Source organism: Eubalaena glacialis, chromosome 8 (genome assembly GCF_028564815.1).
Source record: "Eubalaena glacialis isolate mEubGla1 chromosome 8, mEubGla1.1.hap2.+ XY, whole genome shotgun sequence".
In the NCBI taxonomy this organism is placed as follows: domain Eukaryota; kingdom Metazoa; phylum Chordata; class Mammalia; order Artiodactyla; family Balaenidae; genus Eubalaena; species Eubalaena glacialis.
Genome location: NC_083723.1, coordinates 121766839 through 121789457, shown reverse-complemented (window position 1 = coordinate 121789457; position 22619 = coordinate 121766839).

Below are 22619 nucleotides of genomic sequence, written 5' to 3'. Positions count from 1 at the left end.
CAAATCATCAACTACAGCCTGAGGACCAACCAGCAGTAACTTGCTCCATTAACCCTCCTCTTGAAAGTCTTTTCTTCCAGAAATGGTGACCAGCCACGACCCGAAGGATTAGTGGGGTGAACTAATCCTACACTAGTGGGGTGAACTAATTAGTGGGGTGAACTAATCCTACACTAGTGAGAGGCACAGATGGATCTGAGCGGTGAGAGGGGTGGACGGAGTTCCACCCAGGTGCCCTCGGATCCCGCTACCATTTTGATCCTAGTGGGCTTTCCCTCTCAACGGTCAGGACCCGCATCTCTGTCGGAGGGCAGTCCTCAGGCTGCCAAAGCTGGAGTGGCTGAGAATTTCCATTCCTCTAGGTGCAGCTGGCATAAATACTCCAGAGTTTTTGCCACTAATTAGGACAACTCTAAAGTGTGTCCTCCAGACCTCCTGTGTGGGTCTGAGTCAAAGTCCCTGTACCTGGTGGTCGGCACCCTTATGTGGCCTTCTTCTCTTTCTCTACCTAATTCTTCATTCCCCTACCAATTTTTTTTCCTAATAAATCACTTTTACATGAATTCTTGTCTCAGAGTGTGCTACAGGTGAACCCAACCTAAGACATTTTCTTAGGTGTTTGAATTATTTGAGAGAACCAGATGCATTAAATTTATAATTAGAGTTTGAAATGTCTAAAGGAATTTAATTTTCCAAGTAAGGTGAAATGCTTAAGGATGATTTGGTCAGTTGAATTCACTGAAATACTAATAAGGGAACAAATCGAAATGATTGTTATTTTTTACACAAAATGTGTAGATTTAGAAATAAAATAGCAAGATTTATAAATTGAGCTTAAAGCTTTCAAAGAAGTCAGGTTTCTAACTCACAACTTTAATAAATTTAACTTGAGGAAAACAAAATATTTTCAGGAATTCCTTTCCAGGCTGGAGAGTCCTTTTTGGGCAGTAGACGCTCACTAGATTTTGAAGAAAATAAATATTGAATGAATAAACACAAGGCTTACCTTTACGTTTATAAATATCTGTAGCCATATTCTTCATTGTAAATGTGAGTTATCAAATGTATCCAGCAGGGTATGTAAAATTCTCAAGTCAGTATCAAAATGTCGACCCTGAGCTAAAAATGAGAAACACTCATAAATTATCACAGATACTCATTTACCAAACTAGACAACTAATTACAATTACGCTCATCAATGCGTACAAAATAAGTAGTTCCACATAGAAATGAATCTATAAAAAGGTGCATCAATAATCATAAATGCAGAATCTCATCATGCCCCCATTTGGGTAATCATCTGAGGTAACTACAATTTTAAAATTTGAAATTTCACCTTGAAACTAAAAGATGGGATAAATACAGTCTAGTTGGATATATTTTAGGTGTCTGTTTTTTGAAGTGCAGTGTTCAGTCTTGCTGAAGAAAATGAGGATAGAATTCAGAAAATGGAAAGAGGTGGTATTTATTTTATTACAATGACAGGTAGTAGAAATTTTGTCTGCATTTTCCTAACTGTATGAAACACGGAATAAAACACTTAGTACTTTAAGAGACACATAGGTTGTTGACAAGAATTTAGTGTTTAAACGCTTATCGTTGGTAAATTAGTTTTGCTGTCTGATCATGATGACAGTTTCTCATAGTTTAAGGAAGAACTACTCTATTTTCTCAGGTCTTTGATTTTATTACAAAGTGGGAGCTGGATATGAATATTCTTACAGGCATCTCTTTCTCTGGGGAGACAAAAGGGAATGAATTACAGAGAAGAAACACTGAAAGTACAAATATCACTTTATTTAAATTATTTGATAGTTACATTATTCAGTAATTAACCCCCGCCCCAAAATTCAAACACTCAAATTTTATCCTCAGTAGATCAATTTTGAAGTAAAGTGTGTAAAGAGTTCTTTCTTTCACACAAAACCGCACGTTGTATGTGTTAATTTTTTTTATGTAGTCATTCATAAATATTGGAAATACAGACCCAGTAAACAAAAGACACAATCATAAATTATTATTACATAATCATAATGTAATCAGACATATTAAGCTATATTTGAAATATTTCAGCAACAAATTCTCAGTGCAAAAAATATTTCTATGAGCATATATTATGCTTTAAAAATTTAATAAACATAGGTCTCATTTTAAGGAAGTTTATTTTCTAGACTTCCGATAGAAAGAAGTTAAATAGATAGTAATTAGAGTGGGCTAGAATGAAAAAAGGACTAAAAGCTAAGTGTGAAACAGTAATCTTCCACCAAGAGAAGCCAAAAATAGAGAATGCATAAGAGGGAGTGAAAGGAATCCGAGGGAAGTTCCCAAATTTATTTAGCAGACCTTGTGAATATAAAAAAGCAGAAATATGAAGCTACCATGACTTCATTTTCAGAAATGTTCTTATGCTCTTTTGCAATGCCTGGGATGCATAGGTAGACTGGCTGCTGACCTCCAAACTGTGACTTGTCTTCCTCGTTCAGACACGTGTATGTGATGAAGACATCTTCCCAGTTGCTTTGGTTTTGTGTTTGTTCTCGTTTTTTGGCTTAACTTCCCCTAGCAGTCATGAAGATAGTCTTCTCTATTATATTTTTAAAGCTTTATAGTTTTTCTATGCATATTTGGGTCTTTAATTTCTTTGGAATTGATTTTTGTGCATGCACTTGATTTTTTAACAGAGGTCCAATTGCCCCAGTACCATTTGTTGGGATATTTTAAGATTTTAATATCTTTGTGAATGAGTTTTGATAAATGATATTTTTTTTCTGGAAATATTAATTTCTGGAAAAGTTTACTGGCGTAAATTGTTCATAATAGCATCTCTTCTCTGTTTTGTCTTTACCTTCTTCCTTTTTAAGCATCTTCAGCAACCTCTTTTTCATTCCTGATTTTGGTTATTGGGACTTTTTCTTTCCTTCATTGGTTACTTTTTTTTTTTAAACATCTTTATTGGAGTATAATTGCTTTACAGTGTTGTGTTAGTTTCTGCTGTATAACAAAGTGAATCAACTATATGCATACATATATCCCCATATCCCCTCCGTCTTGCGTCTCCCTCCCACCCTCCCTATCCCACCCCTCTAGGTGGTCGCAAAGCACCGAGCTGATCTCCCTGTGCTATGCAGCTGCTTCCCACTAGCTAGCTATTTTACATTTGGTAGTGTATATATGTCAATGTTACTCTCTCACTTCGTCCCAGCTTCCCCTTCCCCCTCCCCATGTCCTCAAGTCCATTCTCTACATCTGTGTCTTTATTCCTGTTCTGCCCCTAGGTTCATCAGAACCATTTTTTTTAGATTCCATATATATGTGTTAGCATACGGTATTTGTTTTTCTCTTTCTGACCTACTTCACTCTGTCTGACAGACTCTAGGTCCATCCACCTCACTACAAATAACTCAATTTCGTTTCTTTTTATGCCTGAGTAATATTCCATTGTATGTATGTGTTACATCTTCTTTATCCATTCATCTGTCGATGGACACTTAGGTTGCTTCCATGTCCTGGCTATTGTAAATAGTGCTGCAATGAATATTATGGTACATGACTCTTTTTGAATTATGGTTTTCTCAGGGTATATGCCCAGTGGTGGGATTGCTGGGTCATATGGTAGTTCTATTTTTAGTTTTTTAAGGAACCTCCATACTGTTCTCCATAGTGGCTGTATCAATTTACATTCCCACCAACAGTGCAACATTGATTACTTTTATTAGTCTTTATGAAGAATCACTTTTGGGCTTACTGATACCTTCTACTCTTTGTTTTTTAAATTTTTCATTAATTTCTGCTTTTTCCCCCCTTCTAATTCATTGGGCTCATTTTGCTATTCTTTTTCTAATGTACTGAGGTAAATGTGTCATGCATTAGTGTTTAGCTATTTTTATTTTGAGTATCTGCACTTAAGGCTGTATAGATTTCTAAGAACTACTTCAGCTTTATCACACAACTTTTGATATGTGATATTATCATTATTGTATAATTTGAACTACTTTCAACTTCCCAGTATGATTCCTCCACTCATTGATTATTTTAGACATGCGTTTCTCAATTTACAGACACATAAGTATTTTCCTGGTTTTCTTTCATATTTGATTCTTAGTAAGATTAAGTTATGGTCATTGAACCTGCTAAATTTTATTCATATTCTTAAAACTTACTGAGGCATGCTTAATGACGAAACATATGGTCAATTTTTGTAAATGTTCCATGTATTCTTGGAAAGAACACATATTATACATAATTGGGTATGATGTTCTGTATGTGCCATTAGTAGTTTCTTAATCATGTTGCTCAAATCTTTTAAATCCTTACTGACTTTTTTCTGCTTTTGCCGTATTAATAACTCAGAAAAGTATAATAAGATCTGTCATGATAGTTGCAGCCCATTCTGTTACTCCTTATAGTTCTGCAATATTTGCTTTATATATTTTGAGGCTATATCATAGATGCACATAAGTTAAAATTTTTTTATCTTCTTAGTGAGTTGAATCTTTTGTCATTATGATGTGGCTCTTTTTTCTATAGTATTGCTTATGGCCTTAACCTATTTTGTGTTTATAGTGACACCATCTTTCTTTTCATTAGCATTTGCATGGTATACTTTTTTAATCTTTTTACTTTCAAGTTTTCTGTGTTATTATCCATTGGATGTGTCTTTTATAAACAGCATAGGGGTAGATTTAATTTTTTAAGTCCAGTTTGACAATATTTTTCTTTTATCTGGAGAATTTAATCTATTTGCATTTAATGTAATTACTGATATATTTAGGTTTAAATATATCATTTTATTCTGTGCTTTCCACTTGTCTTGCTTTTTTTGTTTCTTTTTCTCTTCTTTATTCCTTTTTTTCTTGCTTTATTTTGGAATTACACAGTGTTTTTTCAACAGTAATTATTTCTTAATTCTAGCTTTGAAGTTGTTATTTGTTTCTATTCTTTTACTAGTTACCTAAGAAATTTTTACTTGCATACTTATTTTATCACATTCTAAATTAATCAGTATTTTTACCCTGGTTTTGGACAACATGAGCAATATAGAACACTTTAAGTTCATTAATTTTCTTGACTTACACATTGTCATGTATTTCTGTTCTTTTTAAAACTTCACTAGTCATTGTTATTACTCATTTACATAGAGTTATTTAGTCAATATTCATGTACGTTAATCTGCAGGTTTATCTCTTTCTTTGTTCTTCATTTCTTCTTGCATTTCAGACCCTCTGTCTTGAATCCCTTTCCCTCTGCTGAAATATATCTCTTAGTAATTCACTTTGTCAGAGTCTGAGGAAAGACAAATCCTGATGGTTAATTAGGATATACCACCAGATGTGGGAAATGAATAAGGACCCTGAATTCTAGATGATGCACTATTTCCTACTCCACCCAAGGCTGGAATGACAGTCTCTACAGTTTGCATTTTTCCAGAATCTGAGACAGCCCTGGGATAGCTGGTGAATAGGTCAGCAGCTCAGATTTGCATCTTGATGTAGCTATAGTCAGTCACTGGGATGAACAACTCATGTGTGTATTTCTGTTCCCCTGACTACCGAGCTTGTATTCTCATTGGCTCAACTTTAGAAGGTTCTATAGGTGAGATGAGAGTGTAAAAATTCACTGGTCTTAATGGGTTAGTTTCTGAGATATGGTTTTATTTTGCAGAATGGGACACATATTCAACTTCTATTTTTTAGTATAGGAAAAAATGTTTACTATCGTTTTGGTCACTTATTAAGGAGTGAAAGGGTAAAATGGAATAGGTTCCCAGTTATGCCTGAAAAATAAAAATCGAAGTAAAATTTATTTCATCAAAAAGGATCAGGGAATCTTCCCACTACTGTGTAGAATTAAGAGGTGAAACAACAAAAGCCAAATAGCAGCTGGAGACCAGTTGTCAGTAAGTACCATGAGGTAAGCTGCAAAGAACTTTGAATTAGGTCAGTATAAACAATAGGGGGTTATTCAAGTTCTTGCCTCAGGAAGGTCATGAACAAAGTGAGTATTTGTGATTATGTTTGTCTCACCAACAGCCAATCCCCAGGTATTGTAAGGCTACAAAGCTATCTCATTGTCTTCCTGGATCATCTAACCCTGGGATTCTCTGTGACATTTCAAATTGCTCATTTTAGAGCACACCAAATGGAGTTCAGTATTCAAACACACCGTGCATTTGTAGAACATGATATGATGAAAATATGAATGGATTCAAAGTGCATTTAGAAAAAAAAGTCTGTTATATTCAAGATTTGTTGTTAAGGGGATGCTTTCATAGAATATTAGAACTGGAAGGGCCCACAGAAACGATAATGTGCAGCCATGCTATATTTGGGACCTATTTATACTAAAAATTATTCATTGTTTGTGTTTATTATACTTACATTATATTAAAAAATTTTTTTGTGTTTATCTGAAATTCAGTTTAACTGAGTGTCTGGTATTTTTCTTTGCTAAACTGGCAACCCTACCATAAAGACTTCTCCCAGGCACCAGCAAGATCTCACTATGTAGAAAAACTTACTGTGTAAGTTACTGTCAAAAAGTCTATTTGTCGGCTATTTTAGAATATTTAAATCTATTCAGAAATTATTAAAAGATTTTTTAAAACTAATTTTGTATTCAAAACTTGGAAATATGACAAAAAGAGGGGAACATGTTCTTTCAGCGTCATCTTGGAGCATTGTTTAACGGGTCTAAGTGACGGTTATTTAAATATTTAGGGCAATGTACTTGTTTGTCTTGCTATCTATTCATGAATAAAGGGCCAGAGTCTACAAAATTACACGTTATATTGATATATTTGTCTGGAAAACATGCAAATAATTTCAGTGTATTAGAAAAGATAACTGAAAGGTTATTGCTTTATTGCTTTGTAGGACATTAACCAGTTTTGTATAACCTAGAACTCTTATTCTGACATTCTTTTTTTCAATGCCTGTGAATAGTCACTTCCTCAAATGTTCCTTGAACCAAACTTTGCCATCCAGCTGGTTCTCTCATTAAGAAAAGAATAAGTCTTGGTCATGCATCCATTCTCTATTTTTGCATGAATCATGTTTTTAAGTTTTTGAAAATTAGCTTTGATGCCTTTGTATAAGAAAGGGCAGTCCTGACATGCATTGTACATTGTGACTTTTCCTGCATAAGCCAAGCTGCATGGAGAAGAAAGCCAGATTTGAGGATCTGAAATCCAGTTTCTCTCTCCTGCAGAAAAATGCAGCCAACTAGGAAGTAGTCAAGAACTAAGTACACATCCTGAGTGGGAATGTCTGATCGTCAAAGTCCATAGCAATGGATGATTTAAATCTTCTTCCTATTTTCCCATATACAATGACAAAATATTGTATTTATGACAAAAAATACTTAATTAAAAATATAATTGAAGAAAGCCTTCTAGAAACTATTTTCAAGACTCAGATTTTTCAAACCATGAAGCACCAGTAATTAAGAGATAAAGGCTTATCTTAAAAACTGTAAGGGAAAATAATAATAATCACAGAGTGATAATATTATCACAGTGTGATAATAATCTGTGGTTAATCTGTGATTAGTAATAGTTGAAGATTTTTTAGAAGGTACCTGAATATACTTAAGTATTTATATTTCTTTACAGTTTTCTCTAAAATAATTGTTGTTTATTATTGGTAAAGCAAAATTTCCTTCTGTTAATTTTGGGCTACTGATTTTTTTTCATAAGAAGTATAACTGAATGGAATTATGACCTCTCCTATACTGTTATCCACCTCTGAAAAAGCTTGACAATTTAGATCACAAAGTCTGTCAAAAGGGAACATTGTTCAATTTGTTGGCAATCATCAAAATTATAAGAAATATCTCCTAAGCCAGGAAGAAAACAGCCTCGGAAAGGAGCTAAGAGGAGAGGTCTGAGTCAGATTCATGAGAAGAGAAAGATTCAGAGCGAGATGGTCTGAGGTGTGCAGTCAGTTCTGTCATCAAGTAAGCATGTGACCTTGGCACATTTTCCTCTGCCTCTGGTTTTCCCATATGTGAACCAGGTGATAACAATAGTATCAGCAACGAACACTTACATAGCCCTTACTTTAAATGTGTAAACATGTGAGTGTAGTCTATATAGCGGCCTTCATGAGACATTTTTCTCACACTAACTTGGTGCTGTAGACTGAATGTTTATGTCCACCCAAAACTCATATGTTGAAACCTAGTCCCCAGTATGATGGGTACTGGGAGGTGGGGCCTTTGGGAGGTAATTAGGTCATGAGGGTGGAGCCCTCATGAAAGGGATTAGTGCCCTTGTAAAACAGACCCAGCAAGCTCTCCTTTTCTGCCAAGTGAGGACACAGTGACAAGGTAGTCGTCTATGAACCAGGGAATGGATTCTCACCAGACACGGAATCTGCTGGCACCTTGATCTTGGACTTCCAGCCTCCAGAACTGTGAAAAGTAAATTTCTGTTGTTTATAAGCTATCCAATTTATGGTGTGCTGTTATAGCAATCTGAACAGACTAGGACACTTGGGCATACTCTTCTCAAAAAAACTTGGGCAATTAGTTAAGCTCTCAAAAAGGAAATCAAGGCAGAAATTGATTAGCTAACCAGCTACTGTGTGGAATTGGGCTTCAAATCCAGGCAGCTGCTTTCAGAACTCATTCTCAACCACTGTACTACACTGCCTCACTAAAGGTCCCTTCTAAGTAGAGCTCTTAACTTATGAACCAGTTATTTTAAATTCTTGGTTTGATAATTCCAAAATCTGTGTCGTATCTGAGTCTGGTTCTAATGTTTGCTTTGTCTCTTCAGACTGTGTTTTTTTTGCCTTTTAGCATACCTTGTGATTTTTTTGTTAATAACCAGGTATGATGTATCAGGTAAAAGGAACTGAGGTAAATAGGAGGTTAGAGTGAGGTTTTATGCTTATCTGGCTAGAGGTTAGGCTGTGTCTGATGTTTTCAGGAGCTGTAGGGGTTAGAGGCTAAGATTTTCTCTAGCATCCTTGTTTTTGTCTCTCCTGTTGTGTTTGGGTTTCCCTAGAGACTCTTTCTTATGTAGGGTCTGAGGCTTGCTGCTCTTTCAGCTGTAATCCCCTATAACTATACAGAAACCCCATTGTGGTGATAAGGCATGGGGGGAGGGGAAGTGTCCTATAGTCCTATGAGGGGGTCTCAGCCTTTTAGTGAGCCTGCGCCCCTGGGCTGTGACCTTCCCACACTCTTCCCAGTCCCTGATGCCCCTCCTCTCCTTAGGTGAGACGGGGCTGGATTTGGGTATTTCCCTTCCCTCACGTTGCTCAGACTCTGGTAAAACCCAAATGGGTTAGGCTCTGGCAAAATAGTTTCCCTTGAGGACTGCCTTTTGTTAAGGAGAACAGACTGCTCTGCATATGTTTCAAAACGATTACCTTTCCCTCTCCTGCCTGAAGCACAAGGGGATTTTTCTCTGATCTTCACTGGGAGAACCTAGTAGAGCTCCTGGAGGTAAAACTCATGGAAGAGTGGGGGCCCTCCCCTAAGACTGGCCCCTGGAGTTTTAACTGTCCTGCAGCTTCACACTCAGTCTCCAGCAATCCATCAGGTAGAGTTTAGGTGTTCCTGCCGCACTGGCTCGGCACTGGCTCCCACTCCAGAGCTTCTGCTCTTCGTGGCTGTGATTCTCCGTCCCCTCCTCTCTCTCCAACGTCTGGAGCAGTGGCTCATCCTGTGACCTCAGTCCGCTCGTGGATCTAAGAAGAGTGGTTGACTGTCAGTTTGTTCAGCCTTTTCCTTGTTGGGAGGATGGGATTAATGACTTCTAAGCTCTTTACACGTGGCATTGCACACCAAAAGTCCCTCAGGTCCCTTCTGGCTCTCCTGGCTCTGGAACTCTGCAGCACTGGCTATGGCTCCTTCGTGCTTCGTGGCCTGAATTTTTGAATGTTTTCTTTCTTTGTAATGGCATGCAAAACATGGCATGAATGCAGCTAATTGACTTTTGTTCCTCCTGTTTTATTGATCCATTAGAACCAGCCCAGAAGGCCATGATGTAAATGGCCAAGAAGCTTGTACAAAATCACACACAATTTTTTCATGATTATCATCTTAATGACTACAGTGATAAATGCAATAACAAATTATACTTCATAGGTTGGCAAATCACAATTCTTTTTGTGTGTGTGTGTTTTTTTTTTAATGGTTGCTTTTTTTTTTTAATTAAAATTTTCTTTTTAAATTGAAGTGTAGTTGATTTACAACGTTGTGTTAAATCACACACAATGTGTGTGTGGCAGACCCAGAAATCAAGCCCAGGCAGTTAATTAGGAAGTGCCCAGGCTCCTAAAAATAACTGACATAGCTTATCTTTCAGTTAGAGCTGGGGATATGTGTGTGATGTTGGTTTGTTCTGTTACTGGTGATAAGTTTGATCACTTGGTTAAGGTGGTTCCACCAGGTTTCTCTACTCACTATTTCTTGAAATATTCCTTCTTGTATTTTATATACATTTTTTATCCTTCTGACTCTCCCTTATTAAATACAAATAAAATTGCTGTTTTCAGGCAACAACATGAAAGGATCTCAAATGCATTTAGCTAAAGAAAAAAAGCCAGACCCAAAGGGCCACATGATACCATCTATAGAACATCCTGGAAAAGGCAAAACTAAGGAAGGAAAATGTATCAGTGACTTGATGAGGAGGCTGAGGAGGGGGAATGTGAGGTCAGGTCTCTGGGCTGGGTCCAGGCTGCATCTTGAGATAATCTGGGAGGTGGCAGGAGTGTGAAGGGGACAGAGACTGAAGGTGGCTTGGTTCCTGGAATCCAGTGGGTAGGAATAAAACTGTGGCATTATTTTATATACAAATTTGTAAGGCCTGAGCTTGCTGGTTACATGTGTTGAGAAACCATTTGCATTCATTTCTGTAGGAGGAGTTTATTTACCTTTGGCTGCTCAGCCAGTGCATTCTCCTTTGGGGTCAAATGTTTGATGTTTTGCTAAAACCCAGTGCTGCTCAGTTATTTTGTTCCTCTTCCTGGATCTTGTGCAGATCACGTCTGATGCTCTGATCTAAGGGATATATCGCTGCCATGTTATTTTACCCCCAATATATTGCGTTTGACAACTTAGAGGCACAGAATAGAATGTTGCTTCGTCACTGAGGGTCATAATCATCGAGGTTTAAAGTTACCTACTTTCACTCCTCAAAAAAAGCTCTCTTGGGGCTTCCCTGGTGGCGCAGTAGTTGAGAATCCGCCTGCCAATGCAGGGGACACAGGTTCGAGTCCTGGTCTGGGAAGATCCCACATGCCGCGGAGCGACTGGGCCCGTGAGCCACAACCACTGAGCCTGCGCGTCTGGAGCCTGTGCTCCGCAACAAGAGAGGCCGCGATAGTGAGAGGCCCACGCACCGCGATGAAGAGTGGCCCCCAATTGCCACAACTAGAGAAAGCCCTCGCATAGAAGCGAAGACCCAACACAGCCAAAAATAAATAAATAAATAAATTAAAAAAAAAAAAAAAAAAGCTCTCTTTTTGAATTATGGTTTTCTCAGGGTATATGCCCAGTAGTGGGATTGCTGGGTCACATGGTAGTTCTGTATATCTTCTTTGGAGAAATGTCTATTTAGAGCTTCTGCCCATTTTTGGATTGGGTTGTTTGTTTTTTTGATATTGAGCTGCATGAGCTGCTTGTATATTTTGGAGATTAATCCTTTGTCAGTTGCTTCATTTGCAAATATTTTCTCCCATTCTGAGGGTTGTCTTTTCGTCTTATTTATGGTTTCCTTTGCTGTGCAAAAGCTTTTAAGTTTCATTAGGTCCCATTTATTTATGTTTTTATTTCCAAAAAGAAAAAAAGCTCTCTGAAAATTGAATAGTTTTAAAATGTCTTAGTTTACATAATTGGTAAAATGTCTCCTCCTCTGTTTCCCCCAACTCAAAAGGGGTAAAGGGACAAGTTTTTAAGCAAATCCTTTTTTTTCTTTTTCCTCTCAAAGCTCTGGAGACTTTAGTATGCGATTCTTAATGGCCAAAGAATATTAGCTACCCAGGAGCAACCTTTACCCCTGGGAGGAAATTATGGGTTTATGGTTTGTTTTGTGGCCAACACCATTCTTTCTAGTTTTGTCTATGGCCTAAACTGTGAGAGAAAATAATTGGGAATGCTATGATGAAAATAATAGAGTGAGTCCTTTTGTTGCTATGGTGACAAGAATAAATTGAATCCATTGCTCTGAAAAATTGCCTGAAAGTGTAGTTTAGCATCCCACAGTGGGTGTATTTGTTAAGAATTTTAATCTGTCATCTTCCATCAAAATGGCACAGCAGCCAGAGAAATATTTTACATCCGTACTTTTAGCTGGTTTTGATTATTTTAAAAGAAAACAGTGGAGAATAAATAGTCATCATTATGTCGGCAATGTAAGTAATTTTTCTAAAAGTAGCTTGCCAGGTACAAACCTAAAAGCACATTACGGTTTGTTTCCACCATGATGGAAAATGTCATTGTCAGCACCGGCTGAGCTTTAGATGATTTTTCAGGTAATCAACAATCATTAGTATGAAATAGGATTCAAGAGGTCTGGTCTAGAAACTAGAGGACGTGGCTTCCCTGCCTCCCTCCCTTTTTCTTGCTCTCTCTTCCCCTCCCAGTAGTTATGAATCCCTGAAATGATGTGTTTAACAACTTCACCTGCCAGAAAAGCTTTTATATGCTCATTCTTTCAGGCTCCAGTTGGTTTGTACCCATTTCATTTTCTGGTTTTCTCTGATGAAAAGTGAGGATTAACTATGCAGCCTCTTCTTTTAGCTTCACATTTGTTGCTTTGGAACTTAATTGTTCTGTTGGTTTTCTAACATGTCAGTATCACTTTAAGTCTTTGGTACAGATAAGCAGGAAATAAGGGGGCAAATATATTCTCATGCATTTAACTCAGACTTTATTTGTTCCTATGTTCTTTAGTTTTTGTTGCTGTTGAAAGAATATTATTTCTTTTCAAGAAGAAGTTCTGTTTCATCAACTCTATAGAAGGGTGGGTTTACTTAAGTTTCTAGACACTGTCTCCCCTTCTTCCTCATTTCGTGTTATTTTATTGGCAAAAAACACTTCTATTTAGATGATTCAAAAAAATGAAGTCGCCTCTGATGCTCTTTTTCTATTTTTCCCAAGAAAGGAAGTTTAAATCAATAACTGAAGTACATTTTTGTGGTGCGCAGAGATTTATTTCCTTGGAGCTGGGGGAATTAACTTAGGTAACTGAAGTCAGCTCTAGTAGAGAAATAACAAATGCCTCTCCAGAAAGGGAGCCTCCCCTTTGGAGTACCAAAGGCACAAATTCTTCACCTGTAGACTTTTTAAATAGCTGAACCAGAGAAGAAGCATGTTTTCAAATGTGCCAACAGAATCAATTTTTGTTTTTTAATTTGGGGAACTTTCTCAGATCTGGAAAACTTATTGAAAATCAAGGGTGAAGTTTACACATTTTACATATTTACCTTTTGAAGAACACAACCTTAAGACTATTTATTTTCATGTCTTTCTCCTTCAAGGAGGGAAATATCTTGACAAAAGGCCATTTCCAAGTCCTCTGTTTCCTGCATACCACTCAGCTGTTGATGGCCTCTATTTTGTTGCATTTTGTTGAGGCCTCTTTGAGGGGCAAGGAAACTTGTCCTGTCCTCCCTTGCTGCCCATTAGAAGACAGCCTAGAGGGAGCTGGGGGGGGCTCATTGCAGATTGCAAGGCTGGCTTTCTTCCTCCCGGAGAAGCAGGATGACTCCGAGCTGTTTCTTTGTCTGGCTGGGCGTTGAGAGAGCCTGGCCAGGTGCGGGAGGGCTCAGCCGAGACCTTGCTGGGAGGCCGTTCAAGATCAGTCAAAGGCTGTTGCTGAGCTGAGAGCTTTTGGACGCTGACCAGCACGGCAACGGTCATCAGGCTCCTCCGCATCCCTGGACCAAATGACTGTGGAGCAGAGCCGGGGCAGACAGTTTGGGAAACAACTCACACCTGGGATGCTGAGAACTGTTACTGAAGAAGGGAAAACTAGACACTTGCATGTGACTCAGGATGCAGTTAAGCTAACAGATCCTGAAAACTGTCTGGAGCCCTAAAATTCTAGTTCTTGAAGATCAGTATTGTGGATGGAATTGTCAGGGGTCTTCTGTGACCCGTACTGGCCATTCACCTGACTGGAGCATCCTCAGTTCACGAGAATCTGACACTCTGAGCGGAGTCACTAGCTTTGGCTCTAGGAGCATGAATCTCTGTGGGGCGGATTCCTCTGCATCCCAGTCCCAAATAGGGACTCTCCAGGAGTTCCAGAGAAGTTCTTTGCAACACATATAACAGACAAAAGGTGAGCGTCCAGAGTATAAAAACATCTATAAATCAGTAATAAAAAGATAATAGAATGTCAATGAAAAAAGTCACTAAGAGAAAGACCCAAGAAAGATGGGCGAGAGACACAAATGAGCATTTCACAGAAGAGAAAACATAAATGGCCAATAAACTTATGAAAAATGTCACCATCATTAGCAAGCAGGGAAATGTAAGTTTTAAAGCCACTGCAAGAGATCAATTTACACCCACTTCATTGGCAAAAAATACAGTAAACCCAAACCAAGTGCTGGTGAGGCTGTGAGGCAAGGGGAACTCTCCTACAACACAGTTAGGAGCGTAAATTGGCACAATCGCATCAGAAAACAAGTCAGCATTAGTTAGCAATTCCTGCAACCCAGCAATTACACTTCAAGGGATGAAATGTGCAGCAGTACATCTAGTATCATTGTTTATAATAATAAAAATTCAAAACAACCAATATATCCATCAACAGTAGATTGGATAAATCAGTTTTAATATACTCATACAACAGAGCACTATGTCACAATGAAAATGAAGAAAATATAGTTCCATGTATCAATATTAGTAAATTTAAAAACAAAGTGAAAAGAAACAAAAAAGCAAGTCACAGAAGAACGCATCCAGCAAGATCTCATTGTAAGTTGAAGGACAGGCAACAGGGAATGATATATTGTTTGGAGATATGCATGTATGGGTTAGAACTGAAAAAAAAAGTTGGAAACTAAGTAATATGAAAATCAGGATGGTGCCCTCCATGGTGGAAGTTGGAGAGGGGGGGTTGGTGATAGAGACGGGATCACAGAGGGTGTTGAAGTCATTGACAAAGTTCCGTTGTCTAAGCTGGGTAGTGGCCACAGAACTGTTTGCTTTATTATTATTTAAACTACATGTTAAACTATATATTATTTAAACTATACATGTACATGCATATATAATTGCTCTATGATGTTATTTCACAATTTTAAAAAAAAAGGGAAGCAGGAGGGGGAGGAGGAACACCAAATGGTGTTTGGGGTCCATGTGAGCTGGATTTAGCACTGGGGGAGTGGATATCCAAGGGGACTAATAAAGAAATGTCTGCACAGTTTCTGCAGTGTCTGCTCTGGACTCCGAGTGTATTCCTGATCAGATTGGGTCTTTGTGGTGCTGGACTGAGTCGACAAACCTTTCCAAACCGTGGGCTCAGGGATGGCTTCCTGTAGAAGATGCTGCTTAAGGGCTTTCTAGGTGAAGGGGCTGCCGGAGCAAAGGCCAGGGGAGGAAATTACAGGGTTCATCCAAGGAACGGTGAGCTATTTGAGTGGAATAAAAATAAGTTAGCATTTATTTCAGGGGTTCAAAAATTTTTCTGTAAAGGGCCACGTAATAGTACTTTAGGCCGTGTGGGCAACATGGTCTCTACCGCAACTACTCGACTCTGCTGTTGTACCACAAACACAGTCATAGACCATGTGGGTGTGGGTGTGTTCCAATAATATTTACAAAAACAGGCAGTGGGCTGGATTTGGCCCACCGGCCAGTGTTTGCCAACCCCTGATTTATTGAATCCTTGCTATGTGATGAAAGAGCTCTGTGTTAAACATTTGATATGCTTTATCTCAGTCCTCAAAACCCTCATGGAGCAGGACAGTATCTATCACTACCATTCTCTCCCATTTACAGACGTGGAAACTATGGAAATCTCCGAGAGATTCAGGTTATTTAGTAACAAGTGTTGGGGGCAGCATTTGAAACAGAGAGTCAGGCTCTAGTGTCACTCTTAATCACTGTGCTGCCTGAAAATTAGAGGGATTGTTGGGGGGATGGGGCCCTCATGGAGATCCTTGCTGCCAGGCTAAGAGTCATCTTGGTTGGACAATTGAGAGCCATGGAAGGTTCTGGGTGGAGGCTGATATAATTAGAGCTGTTCTACACCCTGCTTCTCCTCCACTGAGGCATTAGCTGTGGAGCTGCCCCTCACTCAGGTGTTCACAAGCAGGACGTCGAAGACAGATTTTAAGATCATTTGGAATCAGTCGTGCTGAGATGTCTGCACATCTGGGGGTAGTCCAGTGCAGTGGGGAGAGGATGACCATGCAGGCGAGGAGCAGACAGCCTGCAGTAAAGGCTGAAACAGCTTCAGATAAATATCAGTCATGGCAGGTTTTCTGGACTTGCTACAACAAAAATAGCCTCTTTCGTTCCTGGTGACTTATTTGAGTCAGGGGACCCAGTGTCCACACTGTTAGCAGCTGCCCTGTGGCAGCCCTCTCACTTCAGAGAGCAGTTTGGCAAGCTCAGGTTTTCCATTTTCTAAGGCTTCCCAAACGTAAGTATAATGTTGCTTTCCTATGGAAGGCTGACACCATTTTCATTTCACCAGAAGGCAGTCACTTGCTAATTACTCCTCCACCTGGAGGACAAGAGCTTATGAGAAAGGGTCCCCATTACCATGTTTGAAAATGGGATGGACAGAGGATAGGAGTCAATCACTAGTGATTTATATCCTAATTCATGTCCTCTTGGCCAGAAAGGGAAGATCGGGGCCAGATCTTAAAGATCTTTATAACATATTAAGGAGTGAAGATATATCCTTTAGGTCAGTGTCTTCTGAAGTGTGCTCCATAGAACCATACTCCTACAAGATATTCTTTAAAAAGAGTTCCAGAATTGACATGTTTGGGAAGCCCCATGTGCTAGATTCCTGCATCTTGTAGCTTCACAATGCCCTATAGCACTTTTAAGGCTCTGGGAAGTTTTATAGTAAAGAATGGTCAACATATCTTTTAACTTGGCATTCCCGAAGTTAGTTGGCCATATAAAATCCTTACCTCAGGTAATATCTATTAAAATTCTGTACTGCTAGTGCTCTCTGGACTTCATTTTGGGAAATATTGTTGCAGGTGATTAGGGTCAGTGGGATATTTTAGGAAAAGTAGGCTCATCAGACAGATGAATTAGAAAAATAACTTAGGCAGTCAATTAAAAGTTGAGTTAGAGTCAGGCTCAAGTTAGGCAAAAGGATCTAACCCAAATCAAGAAAATACTGTAATAGTCCAGGAAAAACGAGGGCCTGAAGTATTGTCAGTGATCACGGAGATGGAGAGAGACAGATTTTGTCCGGACACTTTTCTAAGATGGGATGAGATCACATGTGATGGACTGAATATGGATGGTAAAAAAAAAAGAGGGCGAAATTAAGGTTGCTCCAAGGCATCCAGCTTGGTTGACCAGATGGACGGTTATGCTGTTCACCGAGACTATAAATGCAGGAGAATTTCCAACATGGCTGTCTGGTAAAACAATGCTAGTTCATTGCTTTCTGGATCCGTACAATCGATGTCAAGAGCAAGTACAGGCAGGGTCAACACTGAAGCCTCAGGCTCTGGGATCTGGCAGAAATGTATAGTTTATTGTCCCATAGATTTTTCTGCTTCTTTCATGCTTCTCTGTTCAGTTTCAGTCTTCAGCTCAGGGTGTGAGTGAAAACTAGCAGGGCACATTGGCTAGAAACGTAAACAAGTCTCTTTCCTGTCAAAATGCTTAATTACAGCAATACATTATGACACAATTGGCCAGCCTGGTCTGTTGCAAAGGCTCAGAAACAAGAACGATTGTTTTAGAGTGGGAGTTTCCAAGCTAATTTGTCCGAGAATTTTGGGAAGTCATAATGGGTCAAGTTTGTCAGCGGCAGCAATTAAAAATTGCCTCTGGATGTGTCTCAGGCAGGAGAATATTTAAAATCAGCTTAAATATTGGACTGTGGTCCTCCCAGTATTGGAAGAAATTGTAACAAAAAACATCATAATATTGTCTTCATGTTCCTTATTGCAAAGAAGTAATAGCTGAAAACTATGAAGGAAAGTACATGAATAAGTCCAAAATATGAAGGCTCTGGCTTTCTGGAAACATCACAGGAGAGGTCAATTTATTAGCACTATGACCACGTGTTTTATTGCCAGGAATTTAAGATTCATTTTTTTAAGCACCATTCTGTAATTTATAAATGTACTTCTGCAAAGTTCTCCTGTAGATATTCAAATGCCACATCAACTTAGACACCTTTTACTAAGTTATAGGTTCATATTTTAGCTTTAACATTTATTGAGGGTTAATATTATTAGAAAGAGCTATATAGGAAGACCACTTCTGCACCTTCGTAAAACTCTTGAAGATATATATATATATATATAATCTTTGTTTTTTCGTAGAAGGATTCACACAATCACTTAAGAATTTAGCACAAGAAAAAAGAACATTATTTTTTCCTTTTCTGAGCTACAACTGACTATTTTTCTTTTTTGTTTTAATCATCCAGAAAAAAATGACAGTTGGTTTAACAATTAATCACAGTAGATATTCTATTTCCTACATCAGCATTGCTTTGAGTGGGTTCCATGAAGGAGAGCCCCACCAGGTACTCTGTGCCTAAATACAATTGGGAAATACTGGATACCATAGTTCATAATACATGTGAAGGTACTAAAGGCCCAGAGGAGTCTGTAGAAAAGAAACCTATGATACTTTAACCCATTTCCCCCTCCTCCCCAGTTTACTTGAGAAGACTTTTTTTTTTTTCCATATAACATCTATTAACATTTCTTAGAATTAGTGTTCTATAAAATATATACTTTTTATTGTGGTAAAATATATATAACATAAAATTTACCATTTTAACCATGTTTTAAGTGTACAGTTCAGTGGCATTAAGTCCATTCACACTGCTCTGCAACTACCACCACCATCCAACTCCAGAACATTTTTTCATCTTCCTAAACGTCCCATTAAATAACAACTACCCATTTCCCCCTCCCCACAGCCACTGGCAACCACCATTCTACTTCTATAAAACACACTTTTGGGGCATACATAGCCAACTGATTGATATATTTGTGTTGGCCTCTTTGAACGTGGTTTTGGTTTGAAAGTTTTACTTTATCTTTTTATATTTCTACGGTTTTGTTGGCTACCTCAAACCCTCTAACTCCTCTTAAAGACAAGTAGCTGATATATTATAAGTAAATATTTTATAATTAGAGATTCACAATGCATACTAGCAGAGTAAAGAGTCTGAGACTAGAGGCTTGATGAGAAATTGGAAACGTGACACCCTATGTGCATAACTTAGCAGTGAATAATATAATCTCATGATTCCAAGGGAACACCAAGGTTCTGTTTTCCAGTCATTCGCAAGCATTTGTAGTTAAATGTGAACACGGTCTATTATGACCTGGACTTTATATACTGTTCCCTGTGCTTGGAATGCCATCCTCATACGAGGAGAGTTAAATACTCATCTCTTCTTTCCATGTTTGTGGATAACTCTATTTAAAGCACTCATGTACCACATTTTACATTGCTATAATTATTTTCCCATATGGCTGTGTCCCCCACTAGACTCAGGCCATGAAGGGTAGAGAAGGTTCCATTTCACTCTCTTGTAGCTAGTAGATGATAGACGCTTCATAAATGCTTGTTAAAGCATCCAGCTCAACTATCCAATACTGGAACAGTTTCTAGGACATTCTTACATCCTAGATGAGATGGCCTGTTATAACTGTTATTGAGTACCACAATAGTGTTTTAGTGAATGCATAAAACAGGAAAAAGGAATTTCATAATTATTAGAAAGGAGGACACAAAATTTTTCATCATTTGTAACTGATATAATTTTATATCTAGAAAATCCAAGACAATGAATATACAATTCAAAATTAGGAGGTCTGAAGATGGCGGAAGAGTAAGACGCGGAGATCACCTTCCTCCCCACAGATACATGAGAAATACATCTACACGTGGAACTGCTCCTACAGAACACCCACTGAACGCGGGCAGAAGACGTCAGACCTCCCAAAAGGCAAGAAAATCCCCACGTACTTGGGTAGGGCAAAAGAAAAAAGAAATAACAGAGACAAAAGAATAGGGACGGGACCTGCACCAGTGGGAGGGAGCTGTGAAGGAGGAAAGGTTTCCACACACTAGGAAGCCCCTTCGTGGGCAGAGACTGCGGGTGGCAGAGGGGGGAAGTTTCGGAGCCACGGAGGAGAGCGCACCCACATTGGTGCGGAGGGCAAAGCGGAGATTCCCGCACAGAGGAGCGGTGCCGACCAGCACTCACCAGCCCGAGAGGCTTGTCTGCTCAGCCGCCGGGGCGGGCGGGGCCTGGGAGCTGGGGCTCGGGCTTCGGTGCTGGCCGGGAGGGAGTCCGGGAAAAAGACTGCAGCTGCCAAAGAGGCAAGAGAATTTTTCTTGCCTCTTTGTTTCGCGGCGCGCAAGGAGAGGGGATTCAGAGCGCCGCCTAAACGAGCTCCAGAGACGGGCGCGAGCCGCGGCTATCAGCGCGGATCCCACAGCAACAGGGACGCAGAGGGAAAAACGGAGAGATTCCCGCACAGAGGCTCGGCGCCGAGCAGCACTCACCAGCCCGAGAGGCTTGTCTGCTCACCCGCCGGGGCGGGCGGGGGCTGGGAGCTGAGGCGCGGGCTTCGGTCGGATCCCAGGGAGAGGACTGGGGTTGGCGGCGTGAACACAGCCTGAAGGGTCTAGCGCACCACAACTAGCCGGGAGGGTGCACGAGAAAAAGTCTGCAGCTGCCGAAGAGGCAGGAGACTTTTTCTTGCCTCTTTGTTTCGCGGCGTGCAAGGAGAGGGGATTCAGAGCGCCACTTAAACGAACTCCAGAGACGGGCGCGAGCCGCGGCTATCAGCGCGGACCCCAGAGACGGGCATGAGACGCTAAGGCCGCTGCTGCCGCCACCAAACAGCCTGTGGGCGAGCACAGGTCACTCTCCACACCGCCCCTCCCGGGAGCCTGTGCAGCCCGCCACGGCCAGGCTCCCGTAATCCGGGGACAACTTCCCCGGGAGAGCGCACGGCGCGCCTCAGGCTGCTGCAACGTCACGCCGGCTTCTGCCGCCGCAGGCTCGCCCCGCCTCCTCCATACCGCTCCCTCCCCCGGCCTGACTGAGCCAGAGCCCCCGAATCAGCTGCTCCTTTAACCCCGTTCTGTCTGGGCGGGGAACAGACGCCCTCAGGGGACCTACATGCAGAGGCGGGTCCAAATCCAAAGCTGAACCCCGGGAGCTGTGCGAACAAAGAAGAGAAAGGGAAATCTCTCCCAGCAGCCTCAGGAGCAGCGGATTAAAGCTCCACAAACAACTTGATGTGCCTGCATCTGTTGAATACCTGAATAGACAACGAATCATCCCAAATTTAGGAGATGGACTTTGGGAGCAGGATATATTAACTTTTCCCCTTTTCCTTTTTTTTGTGAGTGTAGATGTGTATGCTTCTGGGTGAGATTTTGTCTGTATAGCTTTGCTCTCACCGTTAGTCCTAGGGTTAGGTCCGTCCGCTTTTTTTTTTTTTTTTTTTTTTTTTGGCTTAAAAATTTTTTTTTTCCCTAATAAATGTTTTCTTAATAATTTTTTCCTTATTTTCTATTTTAAAAAAAATTTTTAATAAGTTTTTTCATATTTTTTATTTTAAAAAATTAAAAAATTTTTTTCTTAATAAATTTTTTCTAAATAATTTTTTTCTTATTTTTAGTATAAAAAATTAATAAATCTATTTTTAAAAATTAAAAAAAATTTTTTTTCTTAATAAATTTACTCTTAATAATTTTTTTTCTTATTTTTTATTATAATTGCTTTATTTTATTTTATTTTATCCTCTTTTTTTCTTTCTTTCCATTTTTTCTCCCTTTTATTCTGAGCCGTGTGGATGAAAGGCTCTTGGTGCTCCAGCCAGGCATCAGGGCTGTGCCTCTGAGGTGGGAGAGCCAACTTCAGGACACTGGTCCACAAGAGACCTCCCAGCTCCACGTAATACCAAACGGCGAAAATCTCTCACAGATCTCCATCTCAACATCAAGACCCAGCTTCACTCAACGACCAGCAAGCTACAGTGCTGGACACCCTATGCCAAACAACTAGCAAGAGAGGAACACAGCCCCATCCATTAACAGAGAGGCTGCCTAAAATCATAATAAGGCCACAGACACCCCAAAACACACCACCAGACGTGGACGAACCCACCAGAAAGACAACATCCAGCCTCATCCACCAGAACACAGGCACTAGTTCCCTCCACCAGGAAACCTACACAACCCACTGAACCAACCTTAGCCACTGGGGACAGATACCAAAAACAACGGGAACTACGAACCTGCAGCCTGTGAAAAGGAGACCCCAAACACAGTAAGATAAGCAAAATGAGAAGACAGAAAAACACACAGCAGATGAAGGAGCAGGGTCAAAACACACCAGACCTAACAAATGAAGAGGAAATAGGTAGTCTACCTGAAAAAGAATTCAGAATAATGATAGTAAGGATGAT